General features: G+C 39.2%; 1 protein-coding gene across 11 annotated transcripts in view; it reads left to right on the top strand.

Annotated features, from left to right (window-relative positions):
- Bbx (BBX high mobility group box domain containing) overlaps positions 1-14,908 on the top strand; it is a 240,517-nt gene that overhangs the window by 55,096 nt on the left and 170,513 nt on the right. The window contains exon 1 of one of the 11 annotated variants that reach the window (XM_029470815.2): positions 13,164-13,401. The exons of the other annotated variants lie outside the window; for them this stretch is intronic. The gene's annotated coding sequence lies outside the window, so the exon portion shown is untranslated. Of the gene's footprint in view, positions 1-13,163; positions 13,402-14,908 lie in introns of those variants that run through there. 11 annotated transcript variants of the gene reach the window in all.

Here is a 14,908-nt window from a genome sequence, read left to right as displayed (position 1 = left end):
GCATAATGCTATTCTGCAGATCTGGGCTTTAGTAGTTTTTCCATTATCATTTGATTATTTCCAAGGTTGTTAGCAGCCTAGTTGTATTATTTGCTACTAATTAGATAATGAGGAAGCTGTGAATTACTGCATTTATGATCACAAAGTTAACATGAAATTTAAGGGGCTTCTTTAAATATATAGGATCTGTTGCCTCTTATATTGGTTATATAGAAGTTTTTCAATTTTTTGTTTGCTTTTGCATTTTGGAGTTGTTTTGTATTTCAAATAGTTTTGAGATACAGGCTTCCTCATTAACTAGGGTGTCGTAGGCTTGTTTTTTTTTTTTTTAACTTTAAAGAGCTAGAAGGACCTTGTAGGTAAACTTTTCAACTACTTTATCATTCAGAAAAAAACAGTGCAAGATAACTCGACTTTTCAAAAAGATTGATTATTTTATTTTATCTATGTGTTTTGCTTACATGTATGCAAGTGCACCACATGTGTGCCTTGCTGCCCATGAAGGTCAGAAGAGGGGGTCAGATTCACTGGAACTGGAGTTGAGGACAGTCATGAATGAGCGAGCCTCCATGTGGGTGCTAGGAATTAAACTGGCTTTTGTTCTCTGCAAGGTTCTGAGCCACCTTTCTAGCAATTAGTGATTCAGTTATCATTTAAAGAACAAATTGAGCTTTAAGTGCTAATTTAGCGTTATGAGATGTATATCCTAAATATATGTATTTTAAGTTTTCAGGGTGCAGCTCCACGGTAGAGCACTTGCTAGCACAGGTAGTCTCTGAATCAATTGATGGGGAGGTCAGAATTTTTATCTGCTAAATAGTCTTCAGGTTTTATTTTGGGACTAATTTTCATAGGGCTGCTTTATTTAAAAACAAAAAGCCAAACATGATATTATTCAAAATAAACTGTTCTTTAAGCTGTACACAGTATTTTTTTGATGTGGGTCCTTCTCCCCCCCCCTTTGTTTTTTAAGATTTATTTATTTATTATATGTAAGTACACTGTAGCCGTCTTAGAACACACCAGAAGAGGGCATCAGATCTCATTACGGGTGGTTGTGAGCCACCATGTGGTTTCTGGGATTTGAACTCAGGACTTTTGGAAGAACAGTCAGTGCTCTTACCCATTGAGCCTTCTCGCTAGCCCCTTCCTCCCTTTTATTAATGGTAGATTCTTTTTTCATATAATTTGAATTAGTTCCCCTTCCCCCACGATTTCCAGTTCTCCCTACTTGCCCTTCTATTAAGATCTATTCCCTTTCTGTCCCTTAGAACAGGCTTCTAAGAGATAACAACAAAACATAAAAAATAAGATAAAACTTAAAGCATCATAATGAAGTTGAACAAGCCAAGCCAACAATAGAAATAAAAGACCCCCAGAGAGAAGGCACAAGAATCAGAGACACACTAGTTAACACAATCAGGAGTTCCATAAAAGTACTAACTAAAAGCTATAGAATATGTGCAGAGCACTTGTAATCTGTACACAGTATCTTCTATGTTATCGGTTCTTCTGAACTTGATTCAACTAATTTATAGTTGATTTGTTTTTAACATTGAAATCAGAATTATTGAAGCAATACTACTTCTTCTTCTTCAAAGATATTCTGGTAATGTTGTGTCTAAACCTATGTCCTGGGAGTCAGGGACCATAGCCCTAGCCTATCCTCTACACAGGGCCTTTTGTATCCAATTGTTATTATACAAAAATTTTCTTACCATGTAGTCATGGTTGGCCTTGAACTCAGTATGGGGACAACTAAGTATGGACAACCACCTGCCTCTATCTCCTGTTTGTACCACCACACCCCACATTCGTTCTTAATAATTTTAATTAAGATTCCATAAATGCTTAAAAGGAAAGTAATAGAGCAGTAAGAAGTTTATGGATTCAGAATATGGCCAGGAGATTGTGTATTCTGTTTTCCAGGCTCAGTCAGCTTTGAGAATCAGTGTCTTTGGAGGCCTGTGGTAACTGATCCGTATGCAAGGAGTGATAGATTTGTATTTTCATACTTAAGGGAGTTTTGTCTTCCTGCTCTGTTTAAAATAAATTCACGTTCAAATTTTATAAAGTAATTTAAAAATAGAAATTGAATTATTTTTGGTAAGCTTTTAAGAATTGTTATATATTAGGGGGCTGGAGTGATGGGTCTGTGGTTAAAAGGGCCTGCTATTCTAGAGGACCTGAGTTTCGTTCCTGGTACCCACATCTGGCAGGTCACAACTGCCTGTTAATTTCAGCTCCAGAGTATCTTATGCCCTCTTGTGGCCATTGTAGGCATTGCTTTCATGTGTCATACACAGCCATACTTATTTTTCAAAACTGTCAAAGAATTTAGTTACATCTTGGAAAGATTTGGATTTTCTTATAATTTTAGATAGTCCACACTAGAAATTGCTTTTCTCACAATTCTTAAAGAATTAGAGTCTGAGGTTTTCATCTTGCTGACTTCTGTTTTGGTTGCTGTCCCAAAGCTGTATCTGTCTCCATAGATACAGAGGTCAGTAGCAGCATGGCTTTGTCAATGGGTGCTTGAGTGAGAAGATAGAAAATAGGGGCATCATGGCTTCACTTCAGATGAGACCACTGTTCCTAGTCCGGAGCCACGCAGAGGCCCAAGGCTCTGATTGATAACAATCTAACTGGGGAAAGCAACATTTACAGAGGAAAGCTTTATTCACAGTTTAGGGCTTGCTTCCCCTCCCCTCCGCTACCTGTACCTCCCTCCCTCCCTCCCTGCCTCCCTCCCTCTCTGTCTCCCTCCCTCTCTGTCTCCCTCCCTCTCTCCCTTCCTCCATCATTATACTTTCCCTAGTTAACTAATAACTAAAATGTATCTATTTTATGCAGACTAGAGACTTGGAATTCCTACTTTCTGTGATTCACAGTTTTACAAAATAAATTTGCAGAAAGCCAGCCAAAGAGACAGAAATTACCTTGCTTTCACAATTCACGTCACTGACAGGAATTATCTTTGCATTTTTTCACTTGTTTATCTTTTTCTTCCCATGAAGTCAGAAGCACTGTCTGCTTTGTCCTCTTTTCTAGTGACTAGAACTGTAATTGTTCCTAAATAAGGAACTGTGGCAGGATTAGAATGAATGAATGAATGACGGTTGATTGTTCTTACGAGCCTTGGGGGTTGGGGGTGGGCACTGTGAGCCAGAGCTCTAACGTTTGAGGCTGGGGAGGTAGAGGGAAGTGAGAACACACTGAACATTTGGGCTGGCAGCTGTGTAAAGGCCTGATCACAAGGGGAGGGAAGGGTTCTGTAGAGTCAGGGTGGAAGTTAATGCAGGATCAGTAAGAAAGCCTGGGTGATAGCCCTTTTCTCCTGGAAGGGGGGAGGTAATGTGTGAGGTCATTCAGAGAAGCAATATGGAATTAGGTATTTGAGGTTCAAAATCCCCGTTTGCCTCATATAATAGGGGTAACTTTGTTAAATAAAGCTTAGCTTCTCTGTGCCCATCCCCCAATTCTCTTTAAAAATATATATGTCTTTTGTTTGGTCATGATTATTTTAATTAATATTTTTAATAAGAAAATCATAGTTATCTTTCTAACACTAGCATAATATTATAAAAGGATAAGGTAAAACCTAAACATACCATGATAGAGGTAGTCTTCTGTCTGCGCTAGGATTTGGGGTTAGCAGGCCAAAACGCCAAGAGTCAAAAATGTCAGTAGTGATGCGACTGTGGGCCATAGCTATTGTAACAGAAATTGCATGTCTACCAATGAATAAAATCCCAAGTTAAGTAAAAATCGATGCAAATTGTGTACGATTACTGATACTTAAAAATCCCAAGTAAGATAAAAGGGATGATATATTTCACCTGCGCTACCCTCTAGAGTCTTATACAACAACGGGGAAAACAGTTATTTGTAATTAGAGAACAATTGGAGCCAGTAGAGTTAAATCCTAATTCTGAAGTATTGGGGGGGGGGTGATTTCTGCTTCTGGATCCACTGGTTTTTGTTTTGCTTCCAGATTGCTTTACCGATCAGGTTCTCTTTCTTTCAGGCAATTATTTGAAAGTAAAAACACAACAGAGTGGCAGGGTAGGAGCTAGCTTGTGTTTTTCTTACAGAGGACCTGGGTTCGGTTCCCAGCACTCTCGAGGTGGCTCTGACCTCAGTTCCAGGGCATCCAAATTTCTCTTTTGAGCATTGTGGGCACCAAGGATTCGTGTGGTGCATATGTATACATAAACACATGCACATCGATAAAATAAATCTTAAAGGAGAAAAGTGCAACTGAAACGACAGCACATGACTCACATTTCCAGCTGCTTCCAGTGCAAGAGCGCTTGCTGGTTTAAATGTTCAGTGGTTTCCTGTGGCTCCGCAAAGCACAGAGGAACCCAGGGCCTGATGTGGTTCTTGAGTAGTGCCACCTAGCAGAGCATTTTCAAGGTTTTAGAAGTGGAGGCTAAGGAAATAGCCCAAGGTCAACACCCCAATTCAGAGAGAGAGAGAGAGAGAACACACTCAGAAGTGAGGTTTACTCTTCATTTGCAGCTCTGAAAATGTATTAAAGAGAACAATTGTCCTTACTTTTGTTCAGTTACAGAAATATGTCAGAATTTCTGAACCTGTTTTGAGGATTTTGCCTTTTCTAATTATATATTAAAGGACACAGGCGTATTTAGAAAAAAAAAAAACCAGAATTTAGGAAAAGGAATTTTTTGTGTAAAAGTGATTTTCACAGTTGGCTAGCAATTTTGGATCATAGGCTATGAATTTTGGTTAGTTCCTTTATACCTTTATTTTATTAATTTTTAAAGTATCATTTTTGGGATCCATTTATCCTAGTTTAATCCTATTATCTCCCCCCCCCCCAGCCCCTCAGGATATAAGCCTTCATATGTATAATGCAGAGTTTTACAGTTTCAAATTTCAATGATTTCCTTAAAGTGAGCCTTTGTTAACATTTCTGAAATCATTTTCACAAGGAATCATTCCATGGGCTCTTTGACAATAGGTTAGACCTACTTAAATATGAAGACTTTAAAAATTAAATAATTACTATAATACTGAGATGCCTTATAGCATGGGTGAATGAGAAATTTTAATGTCCATTTACATACGTGTGCCCATCTTACTTCCGCTTTGAGTTTTTTACCCACCTTGCTCTGCATCCGTTATACTACACTGAAGTTTTAGCACTGCTCAGAGGCCTGCCTGCCTCCATAGAGATCTTCCATTTGGTGGTCATGTTGGCCACTGGCCTTTCTGTCTCATATCTTGAAGCTTACTGACTCATCATTTATTTCATCAAAAGCCATGTCATGGGCCTGTGCCCAACATGTAGATTAGGGCAGATCACGGTGAGTAAACTGTTTTGTAGTGTGGGGGCAGGGATGCCACTCTTCAGTGTCAGTACAGTTCCATGTGGCTCCAAGGCAGTCACAGTCTGCCTGGTCCGATATCTCCGGAAACTTAGCTGCTGACCTTTCATGACCTTATTTCCCTAACACAGCTCAAAATACTCCTGCTTCTAGGCATTGCCCACTCCCGGGAATCAGCCAGTTTCCCAAAGGCTAATGACATCCCTGATGGACCACCCATCCAGTCCTAAAGAGGAAATCACATGCTAAGTACAGAACCACACCAGTACTTGTCTCACGGGTGCTTTATCTAAAGAAAAGACTTCAGATTGAGCTTTTACTATGATATCCATCTAAAGAAAACATTTAGACCATTTCGTGAAAACTACCTTGATTATTTTCCATAGGATGGTAAAGAAAGTCATAGAAATAATAATGATAATGATAATAATGATAATAGGTCAAACCACATTTAGAGAATTCAAGAGAACAGTATGAGCCCATTAAAAGAATTTATATTAAAAAATGTAAAAGCCTTCGGTTCCTCACACAGTTAATTAAATGTGGTTGGTGAGAAGGAAGAATCAGGTTAGAAATCTGCACACTCTGTGTTGACACATACTTTGATGACTTTCCGGCATGTTAAAAGGACCCGATTTGGAGTAAGAAAGCTTACAGTTTTGACTTAACAGCTGAAATGTCGAGTCACCTTTGTGACTCTTTGTTGTTGTTGTTTTTTTGTTTTTCCTTTGTAAAGCAGGAAAAGTAGTGACCTTAGTGGTTTTCTCTGAAGTGAATGTGTCTGTAAGATACGTTTGCTAAATTTCTTTTAGTAACCGTTTGGATACTGTGGATGAAGTTGTACGTGTCGCTGTAACCAGAAAGGCTTTGCTAAAACACTTCAGTTGTAACTTTCATATACTAAACTTCTCAGAAATAAAAGATGTAGAAAGAAGCCGGGGCCTAGCAAACACATAAGTGGATGCTCACAGTCAGCTATTGGATGGATCACAGGGCCCCCAATGGAGAAGCTAGAGAAATTACCCAAGGAGCTAAAGGGATCTGCAACCCTATAGGTGGAACAACATTATGAACTAACCAGTACCCCGGAGCTCTTGACTCTAGCTGCTATATCAGAAGATGGCCTAGTCGGCCATCACTGGAAAGAGAGGCCCATTGGACATGAAAACTTTATATGCCCCAGTACAGGGGAACACCAGGGCTAAAAAGTGGGAGTGGGTGGGTAGGGGAGTGGGGGGGAGGGTATGGGGGACTTTTGGGATAGCATTGGAAATGTAAATGAGGAAAATACCTAATAAAAATATTTAAAAAAGATGTAGAAAGAAGTATTTTCCTTGGGGAAATTATCAAATAAAAACAACACACAAGCAATGGAGAAGATTGCTTGTTGTGGGAGGCATGAGGCCCTGTGCACTTGATCTCTAGAACCTATGGCTCCTGGTGCCACTCCCAAACCTTGTGTAGGCAGAGATAGATAAACAGGTCTTCAGGGTTCCTTGCTCATTTGGCCTACCCTGTTTGGGGGTTTCAAGCCAATGAGAGACTGTTTCCTAAAACATGGTGGGCATGCTGAGGAACATCTAATGTTATTCTCTGGCTTCCACAGAAATGTGGTCATGTACACACATATGCACACAACCATGCAGTACCTGTGCAAGCTTGCACACGTAAAGAATGAATGTACAAATACAACATAAATGTGCAGAATGAATGTACAAATAAAACATAAATGTGCTTCTAACAGACATAATTTATTCATTTGTAGAAAATATAAAAATATGTTGTCAGACACTGTAAATACTGGTACCAGCTTACAAGGAAGAAAAGGCCCATGTCCTACAGTAACATCTGTTAATTTCAAAATGTCTAATAATAAAAGGAATGTCTCATTGAGGCAGAATAATAGAAGTGGTTGAAATCTCTTCATGGAAAGAGGGGGAATTGTGTGCGCAATGATGGAATTTGTAACTTCCCAGTGAATTAATGCAAGTTAGCCTATATAATAATTTTGATACCAAAAATGTCATGTGAAATATTTTGACTTTATGAATGTAATTTAGTTTGTTGTTAGATGTTCCTATAGCTTATGTTAGGAATTAATTAATTCTTCAGTTTAATATGACTTGTGTATTCGGTAAATTCTGAAAGACTGTGAGGCCAAAAATGTAATTAATTTTTTTCATATTAAAAAGAAGGTGTATTAAGATCATCATAAGGTGTCATGGCTGCGGATGAGTGGTGGGGCTTTTGCTTAGCCTACAATAGGATCCTGGGTCTAGTCCCCTGTGGCACGAGTGACGAGTGAGCATTTGAGTGCAAACAGTCTCTGTCTCTCTGTCTCTCTGTCTCTCTGTCTCTCTGTCTCTCTGTCTCTCTGTCTCTCTGTCTCTCTCTCTCTCTCTCACACACACACACACACACACACACACGATAAAGGCTCTGAGGCAGTTGATAAGTTCTTAGTGATCTTGACTCCAAGCTGTATCTTTGGTCTGAAAACTGAATACTAGAGTGGACACTCAGGTGAACAAACGTTGACATATCAACTTAAGGCCGGGGGTGGGGGTCCCTCTTAACTCTCCCACCTACTTGCCAGAGAACAGTCAGGAATCTACTAAACCTCAACCATTTGTAGTGATCTAAGATAAGACTTTGGGAGCAGTTTCAGTGGCACAGGGAATCTTGAATACTTGAGTTAGAAAGTACTCTTAAAAACTTTCAACTGTCTTAGATCTAAATTAAGGGAGAGCCACACTGTGGCTTGGGTACTTAGATTTTTCTGTATGTTTGGGCCATGGGTCCTGCTTGGTAGAACAAATGGGGAAACCAAAAATGAGTCACTGATGGCGCTGTCAGTGGTCTAATTGATTATGTGCATGCATGTAGTTAGTACATAGCTGGATGCTACTGAATGAAGATGGGAAATAGGACTTTCCCTAAACCCTGTAAGTGAAAGAAGACAAGAAAGAAAGAAAGAAAGAAAGAAAGAAAGAAAGAAAGAAAGAAAGAAAGAAAGAGAAAGAGAAAGAGAAAGAGAAAGAGAAAGAGAAAAAGAAAAGAAAAAAAAGCTATAGGTTTAAATAGAAGCTATAGAGAAAAACAATGTGGATAAAAAGCCCAAACAGATATTCCAAGCAACACAGGAAAGTGTTGCATGGATGTGTAATTTAAGATTCGCCAGAAACTATGTTCTCAGTTCAGCACTTGAGTGGTATCTAGATACCCTGATACTTGGAAGGTGTGAATGCTTCTCGGCATGTTTGTACCATTATCAATGATAGTTAGTTAAAATGGTCACTTACCCCCTCCACGGACACACACACACACACGGTCAGATAGCAGTTATTAAGTAGGCAGGATTATCTATCATATATGTTGGCTTGGCCAGCTTTCCTTTTGTTCTCTTAGGCATCTTATATAATTTGGTATTAAGTTCCGCTTTCTCTCCCGGCATCGAATTCTTGGTAGCAAACCTTGATTTAGTTCCTCTGCTCTCCTGCTTATTGTTTTTCTTCTAGGGACCAGACTTGTTTTTCATTTCTCTGAAGCCATTACTCTGGTCATTCTCCGTCCAAGAATGTGCCCTTCATGGTATTACTGGGGTGCTTCATAAACCTAAGGTCTTCAAAGTAACTACAGAAAAGCTAGATGATAGAGATCAGATGCAGATGGTGATGATGATGATGATGGTGGTGAGTCCAAAGGGATTGGTATGTTGTGATTATTTCCAGAGCCTGTAGTTTTGACTGGGAGTTTCATAGTCATGTTACTTAGCATTGGTGTAATCTTTTTCGTGTGATATTATGGCCTAGGCGAGTTGGACACTGTCTTGAACATTGACTTTATTGATAAAAGAAGAATAGAAAATCGTAATTCTATATAATAGAATTATTGGAGATATCAAATGTTACAATATAAGACGATGATGACGTAGGAAACCTGTACTAGTAATTGTGATGGTTTACTAAGAATAGCCTGTCCTTGATCCCTTGCAAGCGCTATTTATCATTGTTTGTGGATGAGGTCATTGAAGTTTGAGAAAATTATATAAGCTGCCCGCGGGTCAGTTTCCTGGATTCAAATCCAGATCTGTGTAAGAATGGAATGTCTGCTCTTGACTAAAGCAGGATGCCTCACTGAGGCACATGTGGGCAGGACTCTTGCTCGCTGTTTTAGTGGAGCCAGGGTTGATACTCAAGGACTCTGCTGACCTGCCTTGCCTGCAGGCTCGCATTCGAGTTCTAGTACTCATCTTCTGATTTGTAATCCAGAGCAACTCTCTTAAGTATATTCGAGGCTTAGATTTGTAGTCAGTACCTGGAAATGATGTTAGTACTTATAGAGTATAATAATAATAGTAGATATATAATAACTCATGAGATAGGGGGCTTAACTTACAATACGGATGCTTAGAACAGAAAATACAACTTTTAAGGACTCTGTCTTCCAGTTGATGTTCTTTGAATTTTACGTGTTATTTCTTAAAATTCAAAGACTTACTTGGTGCTTCCCTTTATTTTTGAAAAAGTTTGAGGGCTGGGTCTGAGCTAGGAGCTTGGAAACCTCAAGTCCCAGAAGGAACAATAAGGAGAACATTAGTGAGTAGATGATTAATAAAAGTAATAAGGATTTGTATGAATGATTGGGATGGGAATGGGTTCTATATTAAAATAAACCAGCATCATGGATTTAAAATATATTGTGCTTTCCTGAGAAACAGTCCTAGCAGAGCAGATTGGAGGCATGGCTGGAACATGTATAGTAAATAGACATTGTAATGTATAACATCATGTACATTGTTCAGCAGTTGGTATCCTTGATTTGGAACCTGTATAACCTCTGGAAATAACTGCCACAAGCTTGATGTGTTCTGTGGCTGTCACATTATTTAATCTGTTTTTATTAGGATTAAAGAGGTCTCTCTCACTTTTGGCTGACTTTCACACCTACCACAGTTAGAATGGGAGGAGGGTTCATGCAGGAGGCATTCAGTGATTAGCAGTGATAGGAAGAGCCTGACCCAAAGGGGAAAAGCCTGGTGCTGTGTATAGTTGTGCCTATGGGCTTACCTTGTTTTGTGAGATTGTTTAAGAAGTTATTAACTTCCCTTTAGAGTGAAGACTGTTAGAGGTCTGTTCCAGCCCCTGTCTCTGGAGTTTGCAGTGTAAGCAGGAACAGGAGCCAGGGAATAAGCCAGGCTGCTGCCTGGAATTCCACTTTCCTAGGCCTCCTGGTAGAAATGCAGAGTTCCTCAAAAGGAGCCTCCTGGTTTGGGGGACATGAACACTCAGCAGGATTGGTGCTACTGATAATTGCCCAGGAAACACCAGGGAAGGTTAAATTATGGTGATGAAAGCAAGTCTCCTATTTTGGAAAACCTTTTATGCAGTATAGTTTAAAGTTAGGAACAAGTACAGTATTCAACCCGAGAACTTAGTCACTCCAGTGGCTCATCTAAAGGTCTAACTTGATGTGTTTGTTCCTGTTCTTGTTTGCCCCGTTGTTGTTCATTCTCAAAGTATTAGATTAGGAAGAAGGGATAGACCAAAATGATGTTCATCATTGTTCTGGTAAAAGAGTTTGGAAAATAGTCATTCTTTCAAGAAATCCATAAGTTTGAATTTCTTGTTGATGGTATATTTGCTTTTGTACTATAAATATTGGATATCTCAGTAAGATGAGTTCTTTCCTGCTTAAATATATTTATTTTAGTCAAACACTATAGCTTAGTCTTTTTTTTTCCTTATCCATTTACTAACTATCCCTTAGTCATTGAAATCTTACAGTTTATTTTTGTGCTTGAACTCTTTATTGTATTTTTCTCACTGATTTTACCTTAGTATTACTATGACTTAAAATTTATTGAGGAACACTTCATTATACTTCTGTGATAAAATTTTTAATTTTATAAGACCATATGGCTCTTGTTTAAAAACCTATTAAAGTGATCATAATGGTATGCATTAAATCAAGAATTTTAAAAATATTATAAGTGAATACATTAATTAAGATGTATTTTTAATGAAATACATTATTAGCATTTTAAAATAATTGATGGATTCACTTATTCAATTCAAGAGTAATATTCATCTCCATTCCTTCTAATGTATACAATGTGGGATTTTGTTTATGTAGATAAAAGAAGAGAATGAGAATATTTGAGGGAAAATTTGTGAGCTATATTCATGAGCATAGTGATCCATCAGTTAAAAATATCTTTAACGATTTATCAGCGGATGATTCAATTGATTGTCCTCCAATTTTAAGTTACGAGTTGGCAAAGCTACTCGGGTTGCAGAATGAGCAGTTTAGGGCCATTCATGGTCCACTGGCAATACTAATTGTCCCCTGTGTCCTGTCAGGAGGTTGGGTGATTTCCCCTGCTCTCCTCACAGTTAAGGTTTTTGGGATGGGAGATGTGTGCTCTAATTCTGAAAATGGGAGAAGAGTGGGGCTGGAGTTGGGGAAGGTAGGAGAAACTACCTAAAGGTTGTAGGGGCCATGGTCAGCCAGCTTTAGGGAAGGCGGTTTCTTATTCAGAGTGGTCTAGAAGGCCTTGTCATAGTTTTGGAAATCAAGTACTGACAGGAGTTTACATATTCCATTTTGAAGGCTAGTAACCATGCACTATGGACTCTTAATTAAAAACAACACATTACCTATCTATAACTCATCCATCATCTATATCTATTTATACTTTACCTAATTTTTGGTGTGTCCTTTAAATTTGAACAACAGTGCTGACTGGCCCAGGTAAATAATAAATGTTGTCTTAGGGTGGTGTCATGGCTCTTGGTTGCTTCATGCATTTGTTTAAAGTTGTCCTTTCTTGAGCATGTCTTCAGAATCCTAATTCTGTATAAATTTTCAACATCAGGATCAACTTTATGTTCACTCTGTCTGTTCCTCCAGTATATATCTTGTTCACATGGCTATCACCTTGGCAAAACATATTTTAAGTAGCTTAATATAAGGAATTATTTGTAACTGTGTAAGAAAACAGCCAGAGATTATTTTTTGGTTCCTGCCCTGTTGGGGGGGGGGCGGAGAGGGAGGGGACTAATTCATAAATTCCCATGGTTTAAGAGACTCTTCCTTCTGTTCTTACAAGGAAGGAAACCATAGCTTAAGCCAGTAGGCCCCAGGTTAGAGGTGGTATGAGGAATGTAGACCTGTGAGCTTCCTGACGCCACTATTGCACGCCGTGCTACCTCATATCTGCTGCCTTTGGCTAAATTGCATTCCTTACCCTGGTCTTGCTTAATATCCTTTATCCTGTGGACTGCCTAGCTTTGGGCTGTTCATCATTATTTTTTAAATAGAAAAGCATTTACTTTTTCTTCAAGGAGTTTCCTAAAACAAACAAACAAACAAATACTCCCTATTCTCTGCTGAATACTTTCTGCCACCCTATAGCCCAGAGCTGGGAAAGGCTAGAGGCCTTAAGCTCCTGGGCTGCGGTGGGAGGGAGAGGGGGAGGGGATAGTCACAGGTCAGAGTAGAGGTGGATTGGTAGAGCTGGGGCTGGTGGGAGTGGGAAACTTACATCATTTCCCTGCAACTGGAGGCCCTACTTTTCCCTATGTAATAATTCACTAGATTGACAGAGATTCGTAAAAGAAAGAAAAGGAACGACAGGCTTGATGCTCCTGTTCATAAATCCGTGCTATTAGATGAAACTGTCAATAACTAACTAGAAGCCGCCAGGACTGTCTGTGCTGCGCGCTCTCTCCTCAGCTCAGTTCCTTTCTGCTCCGCCCCATCCCTGCTTTCTCTGCTGTTCAGATCAGCTTCCTGCTTCTCTGAAAGCTGTTCTTTAGAGCTGGTCTGCCTTCACCGAAAGCATTATATTTGAAAGACTAAGGCAGGTTTTCTGAAAGTATTGTTGATTTGGTTTTCTTTGGGGGGTGGAAAGCGAGGAAAAGACTTCTTAGAAAAGAAAGAGGCAGGCTGAAAAAAGCAAAACCATCATGAATTGTGTTGTCACATCGTGCCGGTGTCACAACCAGCTCAGTAGACTGCTGCACTGAAAACATTTCTGTGAGAGGTATGTGCTTGGAGAACGAAAGGTGACTGACTGTTGGCTGCGGAGAGAACTGCCCGTCCAGCAGCTGTTCAGAGAGCTGTACAATCGTAATTCTTCCGTTTTGATATGGAAAGGGCAATCATTACTCGAAACCTAGTGCAGTTAACTAGCTTAATTGTTAAAAAATAATTGTTGAGCCTGTGTGTTCTGTCCCCCGCGTCAGAACCCCCACAGCCCCAGCCTGCCTGGGTCTAGTGACATCCAAGGTGTTATTCCAGACTCTTTTGGTGGTGATTGTCAGTAAACAAGATGATGGTCTTTAATACCTGTCTCATTATTTATGAACCACATGACAAAGATTAATGAAAGAGACTTCCAGTGGCCTGGAAGAAGCCTCAGTCTCATTAGGCGCTTTCCGAGCTGGCAGATGGCAGAGGTAAAGGAAATGGTTGGTGCTTTACCATAATCTGAAGTGGGAGCTTTAAAGTTTAGAGGGTGTAGTACATGGTGATGGAAAAATCTGGAGGAGTCACTAAAATCCAGAAGCCTAGCCCTTGACCAGTGATGCCTGCCCAGAACGTTTTGAATACACATGGCTGTGTCTTTTCCAGGGCGATCATAATGTTTTTATTCAGTAGTCAGGGACAAAGATTATGAATAACAATATAACCATTACTGAAGGAACTGTGGGGCATTTTACTAAAAGCCAGGATATTCTATTACAGAAAAGTTTAGACAAAAACAAAAATAGGAAATAGATAATTTATTTCATTCATGAATGGATACACTACTAGTGGCAGAGACCATAAAAACTATGAAGTATTTTATGCTTGGTTTTAATTATTTTTTTTGTTCTGAAAGAAACTAGAATTCTTGAATGTTGGCATTTTTTCAGTTAGTAACATTTTAAAATTAGATTACAGTTATTGCCGAATGAGAGTGTGCATACTCTTGTACACCATTAGCACAGAAATCTTTAAAACTATTGTCATGAATAGATAGATGCTAAGTATCGTAACCCAAACTTAAGTTCTATCGTTTAGGAGACTTTTCTTCCCTTTAAAGGAGATTTAACTTCTCAAATATTTACAAAGAGCAGATCTTCATGGTCATGGAAGATAATGCTGAATTTGGCAAGCTAAATTTGTAAAAAGGTTGTGGAGCTCTGAGTTGTTAATCCGTGGTTGGAAAGTTGTGGTTCAGTTCTTATCACCACAGAAGACTGTGAATGAACGACTCTAGCTCAGAAAAGAGACAGGAGGGAAATCTAAGGCAGATTTCCGAGGAGGAAGCGCCCTACACCGTGCACTGACAGGTGTTGTATTTACTGTGGTCATTTTTATATACATCTGCATATTAGAAACCCAAGCAGAGTTTTTATTACCTGCTATCACCTATTCTTTTCTCCTATAGGTTCTGATTTAATTGATTGGGGTGGAACCAGTGTATTGATAGTTCTGAAATCATTTCCTCTTATTTTTAATGTAGTCAGAGTTTTTAACAGTCCCATCACCTAGACATCCAGGTT

This window comes from Mus caroli, unplaced genomic scaffold, assembly GCF_978045245.1.
Source record: "Mus caroli unplaced genomic scaffold, Mus_caroli_1 scaffold_17, whole genome shotgun sequence".
NCBI lineage: Eukaryota > Metazoa > Chordata > Mammalia > Rodentia > Muridae > Mus > Mus caroli.
This window is presented reverse-complemented; position numbering and strand designations above follow the sequence as displayed.